We start from the raw sequence: 25,707 nt of genomic DNA on the forward strand, positions 1-25,707 counted from the left end.
CCATTTAGTCTTTTTTATATACAGTAATAGGTGTGGTGTTTTATCCAGCTTTTTTAGCGCCATCCCATCCATCTTATATATCTTGTTTATGCGTTTAACTCCACTTTGGGGAAAGTGGATGTGGGATTGGCTAGGATAAATACTTTAGGTACTTAGCACTGTATTTTTGTATACTGCTGTTCGTTCCTGGCAGACTGCTTCTCATTCTGTTTTGCATATGTAAATATGACCCTGGGGGTAGTCTCCCTAAGGGTGATGGGGGAAACCAGACGTGGACTCTTTGCCCAATGTGCTTAGAGGGATATGGTTGCACCTCACTGACGAGGCCCAAAGGAGGCCGAAACGATCGTCTGGGGTTGTCATGTTCCTTGTTCAGCGGAGAATTGCCTGGTATTTCGGGGCTGGACTGACCATGTTGGCGTGATCAGACTGATATACTACAGGAAAGTTTTCCTCTGTGAAAAGCACAATTGGGCAGAAGGGAGCTACTACCAGGTGGCAACCGGGCCATAGAACAAGCTATTGATGCTGCTGTTCGTTCCTGGCAGACTGCTTCTCATTCTGTTTTGCATATGTAAATATGACCCTGGGGATAGTCTCCCTAAGGGTGATGGGGGAAATCAGACGTGGACTCCTTGCCCAATGTGCTTAGAGGGATATGGCTGCACCTCACTGACGAGGCCCAAAGGAGGCCGAAACGATCAGCTGAGGTTGCTTCTCGGGTCTTTGGCTTTGATCAAGTGCAGTTTTCTGGTCTTGGTTGAAAGATTTATTAAAGGGAATTATATGAAAACAATGCGCTAGATAAGATCTGAGCTACACATAGAAAACAGGCAATCCCTAAGCCTGAAAATGATCAGAGGTGCAAAAAAATGGGTATATATGTGTGCGCCAATATTGTGTAAAACACAAATGGCAATAGATCTTTTTTAATAATGACTTCTATTTAATTGTCTATTTTGATTCAATAGATTTTCTTATTTCTAAAGCAAACAGTCCATAAAGTGCTGATAGTATGAAATTCACAATAAATATATAAAAATGATTATATTTGTACTAAAAGGTTGAACAATCAATAAATTTATTTATTTAAAATATCAATTATTAATTCAGAAAAAAATATATAAAATAAACGAAAAATATACAAAAGCAATATAATAATATTATTTCTCCCTATTGGTACCAATCTGAGAGCTAGATTAATAGTGGTGTTTCTGGTTAAAATACATAAATAGTTAGACAATCCAATATAAATAGTAATCTAAAGGACTAGCTAAAAGTTATCTAAAATTTAGTTTTCTAAAAAAACTTAAAAAAAAGTAACTTTGAATACTTCTCCTGAGAAATAGTTCAGCAGTTAGTATGCTTACAGTCTGGCTTAAGCATATGTTCAGATATCCTTTTTGTTTAAATAGAGTAATCCTCTCTTGTTTCAAAGTCTGAGTAAGCAGTATAAACAATAGGTCAGCATATGATGATAGTAAAGAGGGTTATTACTCAAAACCCCAATATCCGTATGGAAGATTCTCAGCACAAATAGCCTTTCGGTCTAATCCTTTGTGAGTCGTACCTTTATTCAAGAGACAGTTTCAAAGCAGAATAAAAGTACCTCTTTAGACACCGCTGCCAATGCTCGTCAGTTTAGGGGTAGCGCCAAACACAAAGTCCCGTGTCGATCCTTAGACACGCCCACAAGTGCGGTAAGTGACGTTGGTGAATTGTATCCCAGTTTGAAACCTTGGTTGAAAGATTTGCTGCCTGGAGACCTGCTCCTTCGGCCTGGGGTCCTTTCCCTTCGGGGTTTGGGCTCCTGCTGCTATTGGGGGGGTGGCTACTCCTTAGGCGTAGAGCAACTAGGTAGTAGGTCCGTCCCCTTGGCCTTGTGGCATCGTCCCTGGACTTCAGCCACATGCTGCTTTTGGGGGGGCGCTCTGAAATCCAGTCTAAAGAGGCAATAGGACAATTATGGCTACCAATGTGCCAAACGTTCCCCATACACTTCGGGTGTTGATTTCTGAGGACTTCCTAGAGAAGATTGGTTTGGCTCATGTTCAGCAGGTTGTTTTGGAGGGTGTTTTGAAGATGCTAAGAGCAAGTTTGCATTGCGTTCAGTCTTTCCCTTCAAGAGGGATTTTTGATGTGGCTTTCACCGATGAGCATCATTTACAGACCTGCTATCAACGGACTATTGATATGGCTTCTGCTCCAGAGTTGGAGGGCATGAGATTTGTTGCCTGTGTGCAGAGGGAGAGAAGAATCCCGGTGACAGTACATATGTACAACCCTTGGGTCACTGATGTGGAAATTCATCTGTTTCTTTGTCGCTACTTTGATGATGTTCAAGGAGGTAGCAAGCTGAAGAATCAATTTGGGACTTTCAATGGAAAGCGCAGGTTCTGGGTACGGTTTGTGCCAGATGAATTAGGTATTGGTGGAAAGAAACACCCTCCACAGACTTTCGCCATTGGTGGAAATAGAGGTTTCCTATACTATGATGACATGCCTCTGTTTTGCCGTAGTTGCAACCTGTTTGTTCACATTGCTGAAAATTGCCCAGGTGCCAGATGTCGAAATTGCGGTGAGGGGGATCATCTTGTTGCCCACTGTAGTAAACGCCGGACCTGTGACCTGTGTGGTTCTTCAAGTCATCTGTGCAGGATGTGTCCTTTGATGATGTTGCAGGGGCTTCATAGAGTGAAGCCTTCCTATGCTGATGTTGCAAAAAAAACATCTTCAGTTGCGGTTGAGCCATCTGTGAATGAGGAGGTCTCTGATGAGGCATTGATCTCTATATTACCTCTTTTGTGTAAGAAAACTGCAGTTGGGATCCCTGTCAGAGAGGTGTCTGATGCTCCTGTGGTGGTTCCTGTGGCTGAGAAGGTGGAGGAAGCCCAATCTAATCTTCAGGAGGTGGATCTTGCTACATCTAATGTGATAGCTGCTTCCGATGTTCTTGAAGCCCTGTTGCCCATTTCTGTGGATGATACTGTTGCTGTTCCTGGAACAGAGAATTTTTCCTTCACTGAGTCATCTTGTGATCCTGTTCCTGATGCTGTTCTTGGTGAAGGGGAGAACATTGATTGGTCTGCTGTTGTTTCCTCTGGTTCTGAGGAGGATATGGACACTGCAGGAGAAAAATCTGCCTCCAAGCGGAAAAAAGGTGCGGATTCCGATGGATGGGAGAGTCCTGATTTGCATCTACCAGTAGTTAAGAGTGTAGATCCAGATACTGCAAGTGATGCTGACTCTTTAATTTCAGAGTTTGCTTCTGTCTCTACTAAAGACATTCCCTCTGACTCAAGCCAGTGTATAGGTGAGTTTTCTGATACCTCTTCTGTTGGCTATCTAGATAAAAGAGATGTGAACCAACTTGCTGAAGTTACTGGTTATGAGGCTGGCAAGGGGGAGCCTAGGAGGTAGGCACGTCACAGAGGCAGATTTAAAGGATCTCCTTTGAGTCCTAAGAAAAAGAAAGAAAAGAAAAAGTCCTGATGTTAATTTTTTTTTTCCCTGTTTTTTTTTTTTTTCTTTCAAAAAAATGTATGATGTTTCTGACCATTTCTTCCCTTAATGTCAGGTGTATGAAAACTTTAGCAAGGAGAGCTGCAATTTTTAAGTTATTATCTGTATGTTCTGCTAATATTTTTTGTTTGCAGGAATGTGGTCTCTCTGAACATCCTAAATGTGCTGACTGGGAATATGGTCCTAAAGTATGGTCTTGTTCTTCTGATAGGAATGGGGGGTGGGAGTTTTGTTTAAGGGGTTTTGTTTTTCTATCCTTAATGTAGTTCATATTGTCCCAGGTCGGGTTCTTTTGGTTAGTTTTAGTTTTTGTGGGACTGTTTTTCGTTTGTTTAATGTATATGCTTCTCCAAATAGGGTAGAACGTTTGCTTAATTTTGAAACATAAAAGTTTTTTTTGCCAGGTCGAGAGCCAACTTTTTTGGTTGGGGATTTTAATTGTATTATTAAGAATGGGGACAGAGAGGGTGGGAGTGATTGTAGGGTGGATAGCTCAGGGAAGTTTTTAGTTGATTTGCTTAAATCTTTCGGTTTGAAGGATGCCTTCGGGTCTGTTTCATTTTCAGGGGAGGGTTTTACTTTCTTTAGTGATAGTGGTGGGATAAAATCTCGAATTGATTTTTATTTTTTATTTAAATTTCTATGTGTTGATGATTTTTCTTTAAAGCGGATGCCCTTTACGGATCAAGTATGGTAAGGGTGTTTGGAAGCTGAATGTGGATTTGTTAGAAGATGAGAAGATTAAGGGTCAGTTTGTTTGGATGTATGAAAGGTAGCGTGAAAGAAAGTGTGATTTTAGTAATGTGCTTATGTGGTGGGAATGGTTGAAGGTCTATATTTTTTTAAGAAAGCTTTTGAAGGAAAGACTGGTTTTGTTAGTGTTTTTGATAAGTTTGAGTGTGAAGTTAATGGTACGGATGGTGTTTTGCGTGAAGTTCATGAGTTTTACAGTGAGCTGTATAAAGAAAAAACAAGAGATGTTTTATTGGAAAATGAGTTGTTGGAAGACATTGAGGTTAAGTTGGAAAAATATGATAATGATTTGTTAGAAAGGGATCTAAGTTTGGATGAGATTGCAGAGGTTGTTAGGAGGAGTTTTAAGAATGGGAAGGTACCTGGTTGTGATGGTTTGCCTGTTGAATTTTATACTTGTTTTTGGAATTTGATTGGGGTGGATATGTTGGATGTTTGTAAGTTTGTTTTTAGAATGAATGTTTTGCCTGTTTCAATGAGGAAAGGTTTGATTGTTTTGTTATTTAAAAAGGGTGATAAGAGAGATTTGAGGAATTGGAGGCTGATTACGTTGTTGAATGTTGACTATAAGGTTATTGCAAAGGTGTTGGCAAATAGAATGCGTGGAGTGATTGCTAAGGTTGTGGGTGAAGAGCAAGTGTGTGCTATTCCTGGGCGTCAGATTTCTGAAAGTTTGTTGTTACTATGCAATGTACTGTGGTATGTGAGGGACAGGATGAGGTCTGTTGCTGTTGCTATTGTGGATTTTGAAAAAGCATATGATAGGGTAGTGCATGATTTTATGTTTCATGTTTTAGAACATTTAGGTTTTTCTGGTAAGATTATTGGATGGTTTAAATGTTTGTATTGTGATATTGTAAGTCAATTTCAGGTTAATGGTTTTTTGACTGAGGAATTTTGTGTTAAATCTGGAGTGTGTCAAGGATGTCCTTTGTCTCCTGTGTTATTTGTATGTGTCATTGAGCCATTGTTAACTAGTTTGAGGAAGGAAAAATTAGTTAGAGGTGTGAGTGTTCCTGGTAGTAATGGAAGGTGTTTAAAAGTGATTGGGTATATGGATGATGTGAGTGTGGTATGTGAGACTCAGGCTGGTTTGAGGAGGGTGAAAACTTTAGTTGAATGTTTTTGTATGGCAAGTGGTTTCAAAGTTAATTGGAATAAGTGTAAAGTTAAAGTTTTTGGTAATGATAGGGAGATTGATTCCTGTGGATGGCCTGTGACTGAAGGTGCAATTGAGGTGTTGGGTGTGAAATTTGATGTGGATTTGAAAGGCTTGGAAAGTTGGGAGAATGTGAGTAGAAAACTTCAGTTTTGGTCTTTAAGGACTTTATCTTTGGAAGGAAAAATGTTAGTTATTAAATCGGTTTTGATCCCTATTATGTTATATTTGGCTTTAGTTTTTCCGCCACCTGAGAGGATTTTTCAGAGAATTTTGAGAGTGTTGTTTTCTTTTTTCTGGAGTTCTGGTATGGAGCGTTTGAAAAGAGATGTTGTTGTTAAGAGTAAGAATGTTGGTGGTAAGGGTTTTCCAAATGTGGAGAGATTTTTGGCTGTGAAATATGTTAGTAGGTGTGTGGTTCTGAGTGGTAAGGATAGCATGGCTGGTTGTATGGTAAAGTATGCTTGTGGAAATGTTTTAAGACGATATGGTTTATTTGAGATTGATAGAAAGAAACCGGTATGTTTTGCTGTTCCGTGGTTTTATGTAAGGGTGGAATGTTGGATTCAAAAATATGGTTTGGAGAATGTTAGTAGGGAGATGTGGTGTGCAAACAGAATGGGAGTGTGTGTGGTGTGAGTAGTGTTAGGATGGCAGGGAGAGTTAGAGAGGAGGGGAGGGGAGTGTCAGGGAGAGGAGGATAGGAGAGGACAGGAGGAGCAGTGAGCCCCCCAACAGGGAGTAAGTGGAGTGGGGAGAGGGAGAACCAGAAGGGATGATGGGAGGAGAGAATCCTAAGAGCCCCAGAGACCAGGCACATCAAGGAGAGGGACAGATGGTGCTTATGAGGACAGAAGCAGTGGGGGGGGGGGGGGTTTGGAGAGTAGGGGGAAACATATACTGCCAGGGCCATCTCATGCTCGATCTGAATAAAGCAAGTTTAATTTGGAATAGACTATTCCTTTAACATATATTCAGTGTTATCTGTTTTCATTATTTTAATACTGGGGAATGGGTAATAAAAGGATTATCCATCTTTTTAAACAATAAAAATTCTGGTGTAGACTGTCCCTTTAAATGAAAAAATTAATTTAAGAGAAAAACACAGACAAAATGAAGGTAGTGCAATCTCACCAAGCAGCCAACCTCCCGAGAGTGTTCCAGATTCAAAAAGATTGAATAAGGAGGTCTTGCGCAGGATGTAGGAATCATGGCCAATCCCTGGAAAGCCTGCATACACTTGTGTGAATTTCAGAGTGGTATCACAGACCATCTGGCAATTCAAGGAGTCGAACCCTTTCCTGTTGATATAGAGGAATGGCTCCTCATGTGGGGCCACGATACGCACATGTGTGCAATCAATTGCTTCCATGACATTGGTAATACCCCCCAGTCGATAGAAGCCTTGTTTAAGACTGTTCCAATCCTGGGGGGTATGGGGGAAATGAATGTATAGCTGTATCTGGTTATCTAGAGCAGTCAAAACCTCCCCTAGGACCTTGGAGAAGGTGGACTGCGCTAAGCCAGTCACATAGCCCTCTGTTGACTGGAATGATCTGGATGCCAGGAAGTGCACAACACACAACAGCTTCCGCATACCAGTCAGAGGTTGGTTCCTATTCGCTTAAGGGTCAATATCATCCTTCAAGACCTCATATTGGTCAATGAGGCTTGCAGAAGTCAAGCGATACCTGTCCCTGACCTCCTCCTCTGTCATTCCCAACAGGGTGACCCTAACCCTGTGTATCCTTGGTACCCTTCCTCTCCCCCCTCTGCTGATTCCGACGTCTTATAGGCCCTGCTGGCCTCTGACCAGCGGCAGCAACAACAGCAGCGAGGGCAGCACCAGGTGCAGGGACAGCGGCAGCAGGTAGATCAGCAGCAAGTAATTCAGCAGCAGGGAGAGAATCCCCAGCAGGTCTATCCTCCACAGCAGCAGCAGGTCTATCCTCCACAGCAGCAGCAGGTCTATCCTCCACAGCAGCAGCAGGTCTATCCTCCACAGCAGGTAGTGCAGCAGCAGGGGCTTGTAGGCCTTCCAACACCCCTTGTGCCCCACGATGCTGTCTGTTTAACCATTGCAAATAAAGCAGGGGAAACATGGTGGCTAATGAGGGTGTGCATTGTCAGGTGTTTTAAGGCTGCAGGTGAGAGGTTGTGCTGTTTGTGATTGGTTTGACACACTTGCAGAGGGAGGATACTGTTTGTAATAATAAAGTGCTCAGAAAAGGTTTAACTGTTTGAAATTTGTGGCTGTAATGTATGTGATTGCGCATGCGTTAGGTGTTTGTTAGGCCTTCCAGGGAGTTACAGTGCTTTTTAACACTGCACAAGGGTTGCTGCATCTGCCTATGTGTGGCGAGATGAAAATGAGTAGAATCTATCCATTCTGCGCTGCATATGAGATACCAACTTGCTATGGCAGTTCTATGTTAGTCTATGGGATTATAAACTGCGGGTGAAGTGTAAAATCTACGTGCGTAACTTGTGTGCTGCGCCGTATATGTGATTGATTTGACTAAAAACTGGCGTCGCCGGCTTTTGCGGGCGACACTGTATATGTAATCTCGCCCTTGTTATCTTTATTTTAAAAAGTAGGAATATAAACTTAGGAACCGGCCTATTTTTGGTTCAGAACCCTGGCTAGCACTTGCTGATTGGTGGATACATTTAGGCACTAAACAGCAAGCTCTACCTAGGTTCTGAACCAAAAATGGGCCGGCTCTAAAGCTTACATTCCAGCTTTTTCAAATAAAGATACCAAGAGAAGGAAGAAAAATTGTTAATAGAAGTAAATTAGAAAGTTTCTATAAATTGCCTGCTCTATCTGAATCATGAAACTTTAATTTTGAATTTAGTGTCCCTATAAAATATTACCAAAAAAAACCCAGCATCTATAAAACATTCTAAAATATGCACAAAAGAAAACTTGAAAAAGAAACTAAAAATAAAAAACAGAGAACCTTGTCATATTTGATATAGTGAGACACAACCGTGAGAGAAGATACTTTGCACGGGCAAACACGTCTTTTTAAATACCGCATGGTGTGTCATTTTAGGAGAGATATCCTGACTATGGGGCCGATTTATCATGTGTCTGGCAGAAATGATTGCATACTCTATCATTGCACAAGCAGTTCTTGTTAACTGCTTGTGTAATGCCGCCCCCTGCAGATTTGCGGACAATCGGCCGCTAGCAGGGGGGTGTCGATCAATTCGATCATATGCGATCAGGCAGATTGCTGTCCGCCGCCTCAGAGGTGGTTTACGTACGAGTTAAGGAGCAGTGGTCTAAAGGCCGCTGCTTCTTAACTCCTGTTTTTGGCGAGCCTTCAGGCTTGCGTGGAGAAAAATGTATTCGGCCCCATCGGGCCATGATAAATCTGCCCCCATGAGGCCTATTTATCAAGCCGTCAACCGCAAATACGCTGAAATTGAGCAGCGTAATTGTGGAGAGCTTGATTCCCCTTATTTATCAAAGCCTACAGACCAGCAAAAGTTGAAATTTGTGACGTAACATACGATCCGCCGGTCTCAGTCCGACACAGATCGATGCTTACGTCATTACAGATGTTCTGAATGCAAATTCGGCACTATCTGACAACTTTTGCTAGTTATCAACTTTCTACCAGGTACGCTCGCCACTATTCCGGCCCAGCGTACCTGGTTTTCAATCCGCAGCCCTGGAGGCGGCGGATGCCATAGGAATCAATCGGAGTCTGAAAGCAGTGAAAGCTTATGTTCGCTGCTGCCCGATATTCCATTGATTCCTATGGTAGAATAAAAGTTACGTTTACACCTAACATGTACCCCGAGTCTAAACACCCCTAATCTGCCACCCCCTACACCGCCGGCACCTACATTATACTTATTAACCCCTAATCTGCCGCCCCAACATCGCCACCACCTACATTATACTTATTAACCCCTAATCTGCCGCCCCAACACCGCCGCCATCTACATAAAGTTATTAACCCCTATTCCGCCGCTCCCGGACCCCGCCGCCACCTAAATAATGTTATTAACCCCTATCCCACCGCTCCCGGAGCCCACCACAACTAAATACATGTATTAACCCCTAAACCGCTGGCCTCCCACATCACTACCACTTACTAAACCTATTAACCCCTAAACCGCCAGCCCCCCACATCGCCATAAACTAAATTAACCTATTAACCCCTAAACCTAACAACCCGCTAACTTTATATTAAATATTAACTCATTCCTATCTTATAATAAATTTAAACTTACCTTTAGATTTAAATTAAACTATATTAAACTATTAATTAATCTACCCTAACTGTTATACTAAAATTACATTAAACTATATTAAACTATTAATTAACCTACCCTAACTATTATACTAAAATTACATTAAACTATATTAAACTATTAATTAATCTACCCTATTATACTAAAATTACATTAAACTGTATTAAACTATTAATTAATCTATCCTAACTATTAGACTAAAATTACAATAAACTATATTAAACTAATAATTAATCTACCCTAACTGTTATACTAAAATTACATTAAACTACAAATTAAATTAAATTAAATATATTATATAGTTAAAAACCTAACCCTATTCAAATAATTTAAATCTACTAGTAAAAATTACAGTTACAAAAAACTAACAACTAAGTTACAAAACATAACAAACCCTAAGTTACAAAAAAAATAAACACTAAGTTACACAAAATAAAAAATAAATTATCAAATATTTAAACTAATTACACCTAATCTAAGAGCCCTATGAAAATAAAAAAGCCCCCCCCCCAAATAAAAAAAAAACCTAGCCTACAATAAACTACCAATGGCCCTTAAAAGGATAAAAGCTCAATCCTATTGGCTGATTGCAACAGCCAATAGGATTTTTTCAACCTTAATTCCGATTGGCTGATAGAATTCTATCAGCCAATAGGAATCTAAGGGACGCCATCTTGGATGACGTCATTTAAAGGAACATTCATTGTTGAAGAAGACATCGGAAGAAGAAGATGCTCCGCGCCAGATGTCTTGAAGATGGAGCCGCTCCGCGCCGGATGGATGAAGATAGAAGATGCCGTCTGGATGAAGACTTCTGCCGGCTTGGATGATGACTTCGGCATGCTTGGAGGAAGACTTCTGCCGGCGTCGCTGAGGACTTCTGCCGCTTCGTTGAGGATGGATGTCGGCTCTTCAGAAACTGTAAGTGGATCTTCGGGGGTTAGTGTTAGGTTTTCTTAAGGGTTTATTGGGTGGGTTTTAATTTTAGATTAGGGTTTGGGCTTTTGAAAAAGCGCTAGATGCCCTTTTAAGGGCAATGCCCATACAAATGCCCTTTTCAGGGCAATGGGGAGCTTAGGTTTTTTTAGATTAGGTTTTTGTTTGGGGGATTGGTTGTGTGGGTGGTGGGTTTTACTGTTGGGGGGGTATTTGTATTTTTTATTTACAGGTAAAAGAGCTGATTTCTTTGGGGCAATGCCCCGCAAAAGGCCCTTTTAAGGGCCATTGGAAGTTTATTGTAGGCTAGGGGTGTTTTTTATTTTGGGGGGGCTTTTTTATTTTCATAGGGCTCTTAGATTAGGTGTAATTAGTTTAAATATTTGATAATTTATTTTTTATTTTGTGTAACAGTGTTTACTTTTTTTTGTAACTTAGTGTTTGTTATTTTTTGTAACTTAGTAGTTAGTTTTTTGTAACTTTGTAATTTTTAATAGTAGATTTAAATTATTTGAGTAGGGTTAGGTTTTTAAATATATAATATAGTTAATTTAATTTGTAGTTTAATGTAATTTTAGTATAATAGTTAGGGTCAATGTTCCCTCTAAGGTGCGCGGCAGCGTGGGCGCACACCTTCCCTCTCTGTGTAGCGCAGGCAGTACATAAGGCCGCGCAAAACACAGGAGGAATGTAGAACGTTTTTTTTATTTTTTTTATTTCAGCACTGCTAGCCTCCAGGAAACGGCATGACAGAGGCACTGTTAAAAGAAAAGGTCCCTACGGTGAAGCACAGCTTGATTTGTTTCCTGTGTGCTACACTGAGGGGGAGGACCTAAGCTGAATGACAGCTGTGTGTGTAAATCCCACAGCGCTGTCAGAGAGCGGGAGAGAACAAACACGGAGGGCAGCAGGCAATAGGCACTTTCAGGGAAAGTTCAAAAGAATGTCAGTAGACGAAGTGCAGCCCCCCTCCTCCTCCGTATAGCAGATACTGGAAGCAGCCGAGTAGGTGAGGGCTGGAGATCTTCCTCACATGCCGTAAGTTTTACAGTTGGCATGATGGTAGCTTTTGCTGCAGGTAATTCTGTTTCCCACAATGACTGTAAAGCCCTCAAGTACCATAGAGATCTGTACAATAGTTGAATTACAGGTCATATTCCTGGCTTCTACAATTTAAAGCAGCCTTTGTTATCCACTCTATTTACTAATAAATAATACTAATAGCCCAGTGCAGCAAATACAAAGAGTTCATCTTACTATTCTTCTGTGTTAACATGTTAGCCTTTATCACCATACTCCCATTCTAAGAGCATGGCTGTCAGTCAAATTTATAACATGCAGATCACTATTTAACCCCTTGGCTACCAGAGAGGATTGCAGTGTATTCTTATGCAATGCACTGTAGCCCTTTTTGGCAGGCATGGGGTTAAATTATGCCCACAAGTTGGTCTAGGCATCTCAAGAGATTATGCAGGAGACTGAGGCTTGTCTATGTCACAAACCAGTTTTTATATACAGTTTGAGCAATAATGTCTGTAGTACTGTGTAATGCTATTGCTGCTTTCACATGAGGATCTATTTAAGCAGTGTTGCCTAGCTATATGTGTGTCTGTATATGTATGAGTCTGTGTGTGTCTATATATATATATATATATATATATATATCTATATATATATATATATATATATATATATATATATATATATATATATATATATATATATATATATATATATATATATACTCAATGCCGCACACAAGCCCTATCAAACCTGCACATAGAAAAAAATAATTGCACACACAGAAAAAAAATTAGAGGGAACATTGGTTCGGGTAGATTACTTATTAGTTTAAGATAGTTTAATGTAATTTTAGTATTATAGTTAGGGTAGGTTAATTATTAGTTTAATATAGTTTAATGTAATTTTAGTATAATAGTTAGGGTAGGTTAATTATTAGTTTAATATAGTTTATTTTAAATCTAAAGGTAAGTTTTAATTTATTATAAGATAGGGATGAGTTAATATTTAATATAAAGTTAGCGGGTTGTTAGGTTTAGGGGTTAATAGGTTAATTTAGTTTATGGCAATGTGGGGGGCTGACGGTTTAGGGGTTAATAGGTGAATTTAGTTTATGGCGATGGGGGCTGGCGGTTTAGGGGTTAATAGGTTTAGTAAGTGGTAGTGATGTGGGAGGCAAGGGGTTTAGGGGTTAATACATTTATTTAGTTGCAGTGGGCTCCGGGAGCGGAGGGAGAGGGGTTAATACATTTAGTTAGTTGCGGCGGTGTCAGGGAGCGGAGGAATAGGGGTTATTAAGTTTATTAGAGTTGCAGTGGGCTCCGGGAGCAGTGGGATAGGGGTTAACAACTTTATTTAGTTGCGGCGGGGTCAGGGAGCAGCGGGATAGGGGTTAAACAGTTTAGTATAGTGGAGGTGTTTAGTGACAGTATATAAATAAAGCTGTGAAAAAGCCGAATAGCAGTGAGATCGATGACTGTTAGTTAACAACTGTCCGCTGCTCATCGCCCCATACATGGTGCGTGGCTTTTTGACAGCTTTTTATATAAATATGGAGAGCGTATTCAGGTCGGCGGCCACAATGTTAGGCGATGTCAGGCGAGCGTATTGGTGCCGTCAAATGCAAGTAAGTTGACGGCTTGATAAGTAGGCCTCCATGTCTTGAGAACAGCACAGAACACCCTAGGCCTACCTGTGGGCGGAACTACCGCAGTGCAGTGGCACAAAGGCCCAAGTTCTTGGGGGGCCCAAAGCAGCCAGTCTATACTTAGGCTTGTGCAGAATGTGTACAATCCTAATGCAGGTTGCAGATCTATCTATATTATTGCTCTTTCTTTCTACTGAGTAACATTTGGGAGGCCCTCTGTTGAGTAGGTCCACTACTGCCTAGGCCAGTGCCTTTTTCATGTCTGCGAGATTGCTGAGACAAATACTATTCTATCCAGCAAGACTACTTACAGATCCCATTTTTCAAATGTGTTTCCAAAGTGTTGTGGATGTATGTACAGTATATTGTTTTTCTACATTGCTAGCAGTACACATTTGTTGTGCAAGATATTGTGTGGTGGGCCATTAACACAACTATATGCTGTATGTTAATGACAGGAACCCCCAATAGTGATTGGCTAGAAAAGATAAGTAAAACGAGCCACAATTCACTTTGAACATGATTTCTCCTGAACAATAAGAAGCATAACAAGCATCAATGAATTTAGCCCATTTTGTACTTATGTATACTGTGCTACAGAATTTGGGAGTGCTCTACAAATAAATGATAATAATAATAATAGTTTGTGTACTCTTTTTGGACTCTGGACTTTTGCTCCAATTGATCTGTTTACTGTAGGAACAATATTTATTTAAGAAGTTAAATGGACATTCTACTTGATTTTTTTTTATTGTTTAAAAAGATAGATAATGCCTTTATTACCTCTTACCCAGCTTTACACAAATAACATTGTTCAATTAATATACTTTATCACCTTTTAAATCTCTGCCTGTTGCTACTCCCCTGCAGGGTAGCAGTGTATTTTATTAGCATTTCACAGCCAGACAGTGCTCGTTCATTTGTGCCATATAGATAACATTGTGCTCACTCCCGTAGAGTTATGCAGGAACCAGCAGAAATTGGCTAAAATGCAAGTCTGTTAAAAGAACTTAAATCTAGAGGTCCAATGTATTTCTATTACCAAATTGGCTTCATTATCTTGGTATCTGTTATTAAAGGAGTAACAATATACTACTGACAGCTAGCTAAACCCATCAGGTGAGCCAATGACAGAGAGTTCCACAAGATGGGAGTCAGTCCTGGAGAAGTCCTGTAAACGGAAATGTGAGAAGGTAACAAGAGATGAGGAGAGTAGGAGATTATGAGCAGAGCGAAGGGGATGGGAGAGAGAGTATCTGGAGGCAAAGTCTGAGATATAAGGGGAGCAGTGCAGTTGAGGGCTTTATATGTCAGCATGTTGTGTTTAATCCTAGAGGAATCCTAGAGGTAAGAGGAAGCCAGTGAAGAGATTGACAGAGAAGTGCAACAGATGAAGATGAGCCTGGCAGAGACAGCCATTATGGATTGTAAAGGAGCTAGGTGGCAGCTAGGGAGACCAGAGAGAATGGATTTGCAGTAGTTGAGGCGGGAAAGGATGAAAGAGTGGATTAAAATCTTAGTTGTAATTTTAGAGATGTTTTTAAGGTAGAAGTGGCAGACATTCGGCATGTGGGGTAGGGATAATGAGGGAGTTATCAACAGTTATAGAGAAATGGGGGGTGGAGGTTTTGGAAGAAGGGGGGAAATAAGGAGCTCTGTTTTGAAGAGATTTAGCTTAAGGTAGTGAGAGGACATCCAGGATGAGGTATAAGAAAGACAGTTAGTGACACGGGTTAGCAAGGAAGGAGATAGGTCTGGTGAAGAGAGGTAGGTTTGGGTGTCATCGGCATACAAATGATATTGAAACCAGAGGGACTTTATTAAGAAACCTAATGATGACGTGAAGATTCAGAAGAGAAGGGGATCGAGGACAGAGCTTTGCAGTACCCCAACAGAAAGTGGTAACGGGGCAGAGGATGCCCCAGAGAAGGCTACACTAAAGAAACGGTAATACAGGTAGGAAAAAAACCACAAGAGAGCTGTGTGAAATAATTGGAGGGTTTGGAGCAAAAAAAGGTGGTTAACAGTATCAAAGGCTGCAGACAGATCAAGGAGGATAAGCAGAGATAAGTGGCCTTTCGATTTTGCTGTGAGTAGGTTGTTGGTAACATTAAGAATTTCTGTCTCTGTGGAATGATGGGGGCGAAATCCAGATTGCAGTGGGTCAAGGAGGGAGTTTAATTTAAGTAAATTGGATAGGCGTGCATATACTAGCTTTTCAAGAAGCTTTGAGGCAAGAGGGAGCAGGAAAATAGGGTGGTAGTTGGATGGGGAGGTTGGATCAAGAAAAGGTTTTTTGAGGATAGGTGTGACCAGTGCAAGTTTTAGAGATGAGGGAAATATACCGGTGCTGAGGGAGAGGTTGAAGATGTGTGTGAGTTTAGGGGTAAGGGTAGAAGAGAATCAGGGGTGTAGCTGTGAGGGGATGGGGGCAAGTGGATAGGTTGATTGCAAGCTTTTGAGGGGGTGGAAGACTGGTAGTATTTTGAGAGCTGATTTCATTTCTGATGGAGTCGATTTTGTTATTGAAGTGGCTGGCAAAATCTTGAGCTATGAGAGAAGTTGTATTAAGAGGTGGGGGTGGGCGGAGAAGAGTATTGAAAGTGGAGAGCAGATGTTTTGGGTTTGAAGAAAGAGTAGAGATAAGAGTAGATAAGTAATGTTGCTTATAAAGATTAAGGGCAGAATAGTAGGAGTTCAAGATGAACTTGTAGTGAAGAAAGTCATCTGAACTCTGAGATTTTCTCCAGTGTTGCTCAGCAGTACAGGAACATCTGCGTAGGTACAGTATTAGAGGAGTATGCCAGGGCTGAGGATGAGTGAGTGATTTCTGAGCTATGGTAGGAGGGGCCAGATAGTCAAGGGCCAATGTAAGGGTGGAATTATTGGCAGATAGATTGGTCAGGGCAGGAAAAGGAGGAGATGGAAGAGTGGAGAGGTCCAAGATAGCTAGTAAGCTGCTGTCGATCTAATGACTTAATGCTTCTGGGAAGTTTGGTGTGAGGGGTAGAAGAGGGAGAGTTGTAGGGAGGGAAGTGATGTTACAAGTAAGGAGATGATGGTCAGAAAGAGGAAAAGGGGAGTTTGTGAAGCTTGAAATAGTGCATCAATAGCTGAAAATCAGATCAAGAGAGTGACCATCTTTGTGAGTGGGAGAGTCAGTCCATTGTGACAGGCCGAAAGAGGAAGTGAGTTGCAGAAGTTGTTTTGCAGAGGAGGCAGTGGGATTGTCAACAGGGACATTGAAGTTGCCAAGAATGAGGGAAGGGGTGTCAGGAAAGGAAATAAGGTAGCCAGGCAGCAAAGTGATCTAGAAATTGAGTTGAGGAGCCAGGGGGTGGTATATGACTGCAACACATACTGTATACAGTAGCTTATTTTATTTTCTTATTATATCATGAATCTTTTTTTCTTGGATTATATCTCATAACACTTTTATAAAAATAAACATTTTTTGGAAAGAAACACATACCATAAAAACATATTTTGGTAGAAAACAATCTATTTATTTACTCTCTATTTATGGCAACTCAGATGTCACACGTTTGCAATAGTAAAGCATAGAATATTACATGTCTTCCTACTTTTCTGGTCTCTATTGTCCTTTTTTTGCATTCAATGTCTGTTACTATGGGAAAGAATAAACCAGTCTGTACAGTTTGGCAAATCAAGGCAAAGTACTTTGATAGACAAAAAGACTAAAGAATTCTAAAGCTCTTTGTTTTGTCCCTTGTGTTTTCAACTTCTAATAGGCTATTCATAAAACAGTTTATTGTGTAATTATTTGCTGTTCGTGCCTTTAATCCCTTTATTTAGGCAATCTTTTTTTTTTATATTACAGTGCAGCAGAACATAGCTTCCAGGTGCACAATTATTCTAAAGCTTCCTGTGTTCCTGAGTCAATTAATATTAGTGCAACTATTCTAGCTATTTACATATGCATGTGCGAGAAACAAAACTGGGCAATACGTCTCATGCTTGTCACACAGTCTATTTTATTATTTGGATTCAATAAAACCCATTTCTGAAACTTATATCTTACAGGAAGCACTCCAAAATTTGCTGAATTCCCATAGATTTGTACCCACTCCTTGTCACATCTGTAAATTGTCACTTTCCATAATACGTAAAGGGATATTAAATTTTGAATATCAATGAATGTTGAACATGATCTCGATTTACAATGAGGCCCCTCGGCATCTAGGTCAATAATACATCCATTATGCTATAATTGTGAATTTCTAGCATAATGGCTAATTATTTTGATTTTAATAATATCAGTGAATACTATGGGGCCGATTTAGCCAATTACATCTGTTTCCGCACGAGCCTTTAGGCTCGCCGGAAACAGGAGTCAAGAAGCAGCAGTCTTAAAACCGCTGGTCCCTAATTTGTCCGCCACCTCTGAGGCAGCGGACAGCAATCAGCCCGATCACATATGATTGGGTTGATTGACACCCCCTGCTAGCAGCAGATTGACCGCAAGTCTGCAGGGGGCGGCATTGCACAAGCATTTCTTGTGAAATGTTTGTGCAATGATGAATGCCGACAGTGTATGCTGTTGGCATTTATCAATGTGCAGCGGACATGATCGCTACAACTGATCATGTTTGTCCGGAGCCCCTATGAATAAAGAGACAGTATAATGCTAAAACTACATGCTCTAATTTCATAGCTCCCAAAAAAAATTTAAAACAACGTGTATAGAAGAGGATGGCGGCTGAGACAGGGAGATCCAGCAGAGAGTTTTGGCAAACTGGGAGTGGAGTTACATCATGTTGTAGATAGAGTCTTGGTTAGTAAATGGGCAGAACTAGTTGGGGAGAAAGTGTTGCTGGATAAAGAGGGGACGTGGTCAGACAGTCCTCAACAAACCTAGACTTTATTGCTGTGGTAGGGACAGTGGTTACAACTTCCACACTGTTGGTTGGGAACTCTGTAGTTTGCTAAATCATGCAATTTTCGTGCAGCAAACTGTGTGCATAACTCCTACTAATTGTTTAAACTCTTAGGTAATGTCCACTTGGGTGTAGCAAGCATTGAAGCAGGAGACCGCCACTGAGCCACTCAAGAGCTGCAATGCTTGCAGCTGTCAAGAAGAAAATTACCTATGTGTTTAATACCCACAAGGATCAATAATGCAAAACCTACGTGCATTAATGAATCGGAGCATGATTTGACTTATTTCATTACTGAAATCATCATCAGCATATACAAAACAGTCATACAAAACAAAGAACAACTAAAATAGTAACTGAACAAACATATATATATATATATATATATATATATATATATATATATATATATATATATATATATATACAGTAATGCATTCACCTAACTGTAGCTTTTAAAGACAATAGAAAAAAATACAAAAAAATTAACTGCTAGATTACGAGTCTTGCATTAGCCCTAAAAAGCAGCGTTGAGAGGTACCAACGCTGCTTTTTAATGTCCGCTGGTATTACGAGTCTTGCAGGTACAGGTGTACCGCTCACTTTTATTCCGCACCTCGAGCATACCGCAAATCCCCTTACGTCAATTGCGTATCCTATATTTTTAATGGGATTTGCCTAACGCCGGCATTACGAGTCTTGGAGAAAGTGAGCGGTACACCCTCTCCTGTCAAGACTCCTACCGCATTTAAAAGTCAGTAGTTAAGAGTTTTATGGGCTAACGCCGTAACATAAAACTCTTAACTAAAGTGATAAAAAGTACACTAACACCCATAAACTACCTATTAACCCCTAAACCGAGCCTCCCCCACATTAGAAACACTTAAACAAATTTGTTAACCCCTAATCTGACGACCGGACATCGCCGCCTCTTTAAGAAATATATTAACCCCTAAACCGCCGCACTCCCGCCTCGCAAACACGAGTTAAATTTTATTAACCCCTAATCTGCTGTCCCTAACATCGCCAACACCTACCTACATTTATTAACCCCTAATCTGCCGCCCCCAACGTCGCCGCTACTATATTACATTTATTAACCCCTAAACCTAAGTCTAACCCTAAGTCTAACCCCCCCTAACTTAAATATAATTTAAATAAAACAAAATAAAATTACTACAATTAAATACATTATTCCTATTTAAAACTAAATACTTACCTATAAAATAAACCCTAAGATAGCATCAATATAACTAATAGTTACATTGTAGCTAGCTTAAGGTTTATTTTTATTTTACAGGCAAGTTTGTATTTATTTTAACTAGGTACAATAGTTATTAAATAGTTATTAACTATTTAATAACTTCCTAGCTAAAATAAATACAAATTTACCTGTAAAATAAATCCTAACCTAAATTACAATTACACCTAACACTACACTATCATTAAATTAATTTACTAAATTACCTACAATTAATTACAATAAAATAAAATAAACTAAAGTACGGGGAAAAACCCCCCACTAAATTACAGAAAATAATAAAATAATTACAATTTTTTTAAACTAATTACACTTACTCTAATCCCCCTAATAAAATAAAAAGCCCCCCAAGATAATACAAATCCCTACCCTATACTAAATTACAAATAGCCCTTAAAAGGGCTTTTTGCGGGGCATTGCCCCAAAGTAATCAGCTCTATTACCTGTAAAAAAAAAAGACAATACCCCCCAACATTAAAACCCACCACCCACACACCCAACCCTACTCTAAAACCCACCCATTCCCCCCTTAATAAAACCTAACACTAACCCCTTGAAGATCAGCCTACCGTGAGACGTCTTCACCCAGCCGGGCACAAGTGGTCCTCCAGAGGGGCAGAAGTCTTCATCCGATCCGGGCAGAAGAGGTCCTCCAGACGGCCAGAAGTCTTCATCCAGGTGGCATCTTCTATCTTCATCCGACCGGAGCGGAGCGGGTCCATCTTGAAGCCAGCCGACGCGGAGCATCCATCCAGACTGACGACTACACGACAAATGACGGTTCCTTTAAATGACGTCATCCAAGATGGCGTCCCTTGAATTCCGATTCTATCAGCCAATCGGAATTAAGGTAGGAAAAATCCTATTGGCTGATCCAATCAGCCAATAGGATTGAGCTTGCATTCTATTGGCTGATTGGAACAGCCAATAGAATGCAAGCTCAATCCTATTGGCTGATTGGATCAGCCAATAGGATTGAACTTCAATATGTTGGGGGGGTATTGTCTTTTTTTTTTTACAGGTAATAGAGCTGATTACTTTGGGGCAATGCCCCGCAAAAAGCCCTTTTAAGGGCTATTTGTAATTTAGTATAGGGTAGAGATTTTTATTATTTTGGGGGGCTTTTTTATTTTATTAGGGGGATTAGAGTAGGTGTAATTAGTTTAAAATTCTTGTAATTATTTTTTTTTTTCTGTAATTTTGTATTTTTTTTTTTTTTGTACTTTAGTTTATTTTATTTAATTGTAATTAATTGTAGGTAATTTAGAAATTAATTTAATGATAGTGTAGTGTTAGGTGTAATTGTAACTTAGGTTAGGTTTTATTTTACAGGTAAATTTGTATTTATTTTAGCTAGGTAGTTATTAAATAGTTAATAACTATTTAATAACTATTGTATCTAGTTAAAATAAATACAAAGTTGCCTGTAAAATAAAAATAAACCCTAAGCTAGATACAATGTAACTATTAGTTATATTGTAGCAAGCTTAGGGTTTATTTTGTAGGTAAGTATTCAGTTTTAAATAGGAATTATTTAGTTAATTGTAGTAATTTTATTTATATTTATTTAAATTCTATTTGAGTTAGGGGGGTGTTAGGGTTAGACTTAGATTTAGGGATTAATAACTTTATTATAGTGGCAGCGATGTTGGGGGAGGCAGATTAGGGGTTAATAAGTGTAGGTAGGTGGCGGCGACATTGGGGCAGCAGAGTAGGGGTTAATAAATAAAAAGTAGGTGTTGGCAATGTTGGAAGCAGCAGATTAGGGGTTCATAGGGATAATTTAGGTGGCGGCGGTGTCCGGAGCAGCAGATTAGGGGTTAATAATTATAATGTAGGTGTCGGCGATGTCGGGGGCGGCAGATTAAGGGTTAATAAGTGTAAGATTAGGGGTGTTTAGACTCGGGGTTCATGTTAGGGTGTTAGGTGTAGACATAACTTTTGTTTGCCCATAGGAATCAATGGGGCTGCGATAGAAGCTGAACGCTGCTTTTTTGTTTTTGTTCAGCCGATTCTGCCCCATTGATTCCTATGGGGAAATCGTGCACGAGCACGTTTTGCCAGCTCACCGCTACCGTAAGCAACACTGGTATTGAGGTGAGATGTGGAGCTAAATTTTGCTCTACGCTCACCTTTTTGCGGATAACGCCCGGGTTAAAAAAACCTGTAATACCAGCGTTGTCTTAAGTAAGCGGTGAGAAAAAAACTGCTCGTTAGCAACGCACCCCTGTTACCGCAATACTCGTAATCTCTGTGTAAGTTTTCTAGACAGAAATAAATTTGAATTTTTTTTTTAAACACTTGGTTTAATACAATTTGGGTTATTCCTTCATTACAGTAAGAAAATAATTGTTTTATTGATAGCCATGAACTTTGAGTCATGCTTAATTATGTCTAATAAACAAAACTGAAAGCATGGTCAAAGGGGTTGAAATAAAATCATTAAATGAAAATATGGGCCCCAAGAGCAGTTAATACCTACCAATGCAAAGGGAATATAACATTAGATGGAGGGAGGTGCTGAATGGAAAGAGGTAACAAATAAACAGCATTTTATCGACGTTGAGTAGCCTGGGAGACGAGTAGTGGAAATAAGCTGTGAATGTAGTGCTTTCCAGTGCAGGCTCGCATGGTGAGACACAACCGGGAAATGAAATACAGATGTGACCGAAAGTATAGGTAACCTTGCATTTTAAAATAAAAACAATAAAATGCTCGAATGTAGTTTGCCAAAATGCATGTTGACAAGACACAGTCCTGGGAGAATATCCTTTGTACAGATGAAACAAAAGAGGAGCTCCATGTTTACAGAAGGAAAAAAGTAACTTTCAAAGAAAAGAACACCATTGCTACCGTGAAATATCGAGGAGGCTCAATTATGTTTTGGGTTTCTTTGCTGCCTTTCGCACTGGGTGCCTAGAATCTGTGCAGGGCACAATGAAATCAGAAGACTAGCAAGGTATTCTGGAGCAAAACGTACTGTCCAGTGTCAAAAATCTGTGTCTCAGCTGTAGGTCATGGGTCCTCCAGCAGGATAATGACCCAAAACACACCTCAAAAGCACCTTTGAATGGATGAGAAGAAAACATTGGACCATGTCCGCCCACATCATAATAAATGTGTCTCCAAAGGCTGTGTAACAATAATACCAACAACTACTACTAGTGGGCGCTAAATATCTTGTGAACAATAGGACAATGGATATATGCACAAAAATACATTTGAAAAGTCAAGACAGTTACCAATACAAGTAAAGTCCAATGATGACCCATAATGATGATGTCATAATCCGGCTGTACAACTCATTCCACTTGTACTGATCCAATCCTAAAAATGAAAATCAGACAGAGAGGCACCACATGTGAGTGTCAAAAAGCTACACCAAGAGTAAATTACTTAAATGTAACAGTAACATTTGTTTTACTGTTTAAAGTAATATGTGAAGTCATAAATCAAAAGAGAAGTTTCTGTTCTATTACATTTGAAATAACGAATGGTGGATACTTTTGTAAATTTTTTCTTAGTTCAGAGAAAAATGTGCGTTTTCATAAAAAGTGGAAGGGTACCAATACTTTCATCTACATCTGTATTTACACTTGTAATCAAGTCTCTAAATCATGAATGTCGAGTCACTATGCCCTGAATCACCTCAAAATGCTCCCCATTTTAGGGTTTGCGTGTTTTCAGATACAAATTTTGTTCTATCCAGCAAGACTACTTTAATGTAACAAAACAGATATGAATATGTAAAAGCCCAGTACATCCTCAATAATCTTAGTCTGCTCTTTTCAGCAGTCCTCCTCTGTGTTCCTCAGAAGCAATTCATAAAAAATTAAGGATAACTGACTGGAGTTCCAAACTTTTATAGAATACTCCTTCTATTAACTATCTTCAGCAAATCAGACCTGAAGCCATACATTTGAGTGAAATTGTTTTGATATGTAATTATTTATTTTTTTCTGTTTCTCACAGGATAATCAAGTTTGTAAAACCATTAACATAGAAGGCCTATCTAATTTTTATCGGGAATTTCAGAGAAAAACATGCCCAAAGTACCAGAAATTTCTTAGATTTTTTTCTATCACTCCATTTAAACAGAAACAGAGCCTTTGTTTGTTTGTTTTATTTAGCTATGATGCAGTATATCTTTTAAGTAGACAACCCAAGGTATTGCCACTATTTGGGTGCCAAATACGATCTTAAAATGACAAAATTTACTTTTTCGCAAACTTTTCTCACTGAAATTTTTTACAGACAACTACTGCAGTCATAAGACAAATGGTTGTAAAAGCTTTACCATTGGTATTTTGTCATTGGAGGGCCACTAATTGCGCACCAGACTTCTGAAATTCCCGACAGTGAAGGAGATAATCAGTTAGCTTGTAAGGTTAATATTTGCTCTAGTGTAGGGATTACCCTTCCACACCCTGATCCCTCCAAATCATCTCTCTTCCCTTCTCCCCCTCACTGGTCTACACCATCTTTGGTGCTGGCAGATAGTCTTCAAATATTCAGCTTAGGACTTTTATTTATTTATTTTTTAATATTTCCCCACCCTCCCACCTCCCTGATTCCCCCTCCCAAACAGCTCTTTAACCCTCAAGCCTCCCACTGCTCACCGTCATATTTGTTACTAACAGCCAGTCTGCCAGTAACAAATTATTCCTTTTTTTTATTTATATATATATATATATTCCGTAGTGTAGATTCCCCCCTCCAAATATAGGGTCTCATCGCTCCCTCTCCCCAGCCTAACATTTTTTTTCACTACTACACTGCGTCAAAACAGTAGGCTGGGCAAAGTACTGTGTAAGGTAGTACCTACGTCCAATTGGTGCAAGGGGTTAATCCAGTTTATAACTGGGAACTTAAAGAAACACTTAAGTCAAATTTAAACTTTCTTGAATCTGATAGAATATACAATTGTAAATAACTTTTCAATTCACCCCCATTATCAACATGTGCACAAACATTTTACATGCACACTTTTTGGGGCATCAGTTCCTACTGAGCATGTGCAAGAATTCACAGTGTATACGTATGTTTGTGATTGGCTGATGGCTGTCACATGGGGGTTTTGCATTTTTATTTTAATATTCATTTGTTGATTATAAAATTCTACTGTATTCAGTGGTCCTTTAATGTGTCAGGAAGCCCAGGAAATTGAAAGCTCAGGATCCTCTATGTTAATTAAAAAAACATAACTGTTAATGCAAATGATAGCAAAGAATTGATTAAGAGAGGGGTTTGTTAGTTTTACAACATTTTAAGAATTTTATAATGGCAGACAGTGAGGAAAATCTTCTGGAATCAAGCCTCTGGAATGAAGAAACTCTCCCACTGCAGTTATAGGGGCCGATTTATCAAGCTCCATATGGAGGCTCGGCGGAAACAGAAGTTATGAAGACCGCTGCTCCACAACTTGTTTGATTGCTCTGAGGCCGCAGACAGAAATCAAACTGATTGAATACGATTGGGTTGATTGACACCCCCAGCTAGCCTGGTAACCCTAGTGAAACACAAAGTAGCTGAAGGGAGACCAAATGCAACAGAGAATAACTGCATATGCTTACCCTCCCAGGAGAGGTGGAGGTAAATTTTGTATGGGGAATAAATGTGGGCAATGAGTTAAATATTTAGGTCTGGGTGGACCATCCAGTCACCAGGGTTTAGAAAGTCCTGAAGAAGGTAGATGCCTCCCATTTTGAAATGATGGGAAAAAGAATTGAGTTTGCAAAGACTAGTAACCCAAAGTAAGTCTCCAGATTCTTCCTAACCAAGACAATGTTGCAGAGAGGCTACATGTAGTGGAATTAAATAACTCACAGTAATTCTGCTAATTGTTTTAGTGCTACATTATTTTATCAATTTGGTCACTATAAATAAAGGGGGAATGGAATTTGGTCTAATATGTTAAAGCTATACTTACTTCTAATGACCCAATATTCTAAAGCTTGTTTGCTTGGTGGGAAATACCACACTGACCCTTGCTTGGGCAGAGCTCCCGGACTTATCTAAGAGAGAGGGGCTAAACCAGGAATTCTCGGCAAGTTGCAAACTTCCCTTTATAGGAAGTAACAAAACTCACTAGACAATGTAATTTTTTTCCCTCCCTTCAACCCTCTTCCACTTTAATCAGCTGGGTTATAATTTAACTTTAATTTGCTTCTTTCTCTCAAGAAATCATCAAGTGTTCTCAGTGGTTTCTTGTAACCTTCTCATAAATTTAAGGTCGAGA

At 39.7% G+C, this 25,707-nt stretch overlaps 1 protein-coding gene across 1 annotated transcript in view; it reads left to right on the forward strand.

Annotated features, from left to right (window-relative positions):
- Nucleotides 1–11,549: 11,549 nt before the first annotated feature.
- The window catches only part of LOC128639581 (putative nuclease HARBI1), a 57,207-nt gene continuing 43,049 nt past the window's right edge, over nucleotides 11,550–25,707 (forward strand). Inside the window, exon 1 of the mRNA XM_053691716.1 lies at nucleotides 11,550–11,680. The gene's annotated coding sequence lies outside the window, so the exon portion shown is untranslated. The remainder of the gene's footprint in view (nucleotides 11,681–25,707) is intronic.

This window comes from Bombina bombina, chromosome 9 (genome assembly GCF_027579735.1).
Source record: "Bombina bombina isolate aBomBom1 chromosome 9, aBomBom1.pri, whole genome shotgun sequence".
Classification (NCBI taxonomy): Eukaryota; Metazoa; Chordata; class Amphibia; order Anura; family Bombinatoridae; genus Bombina; species Bombina bombina.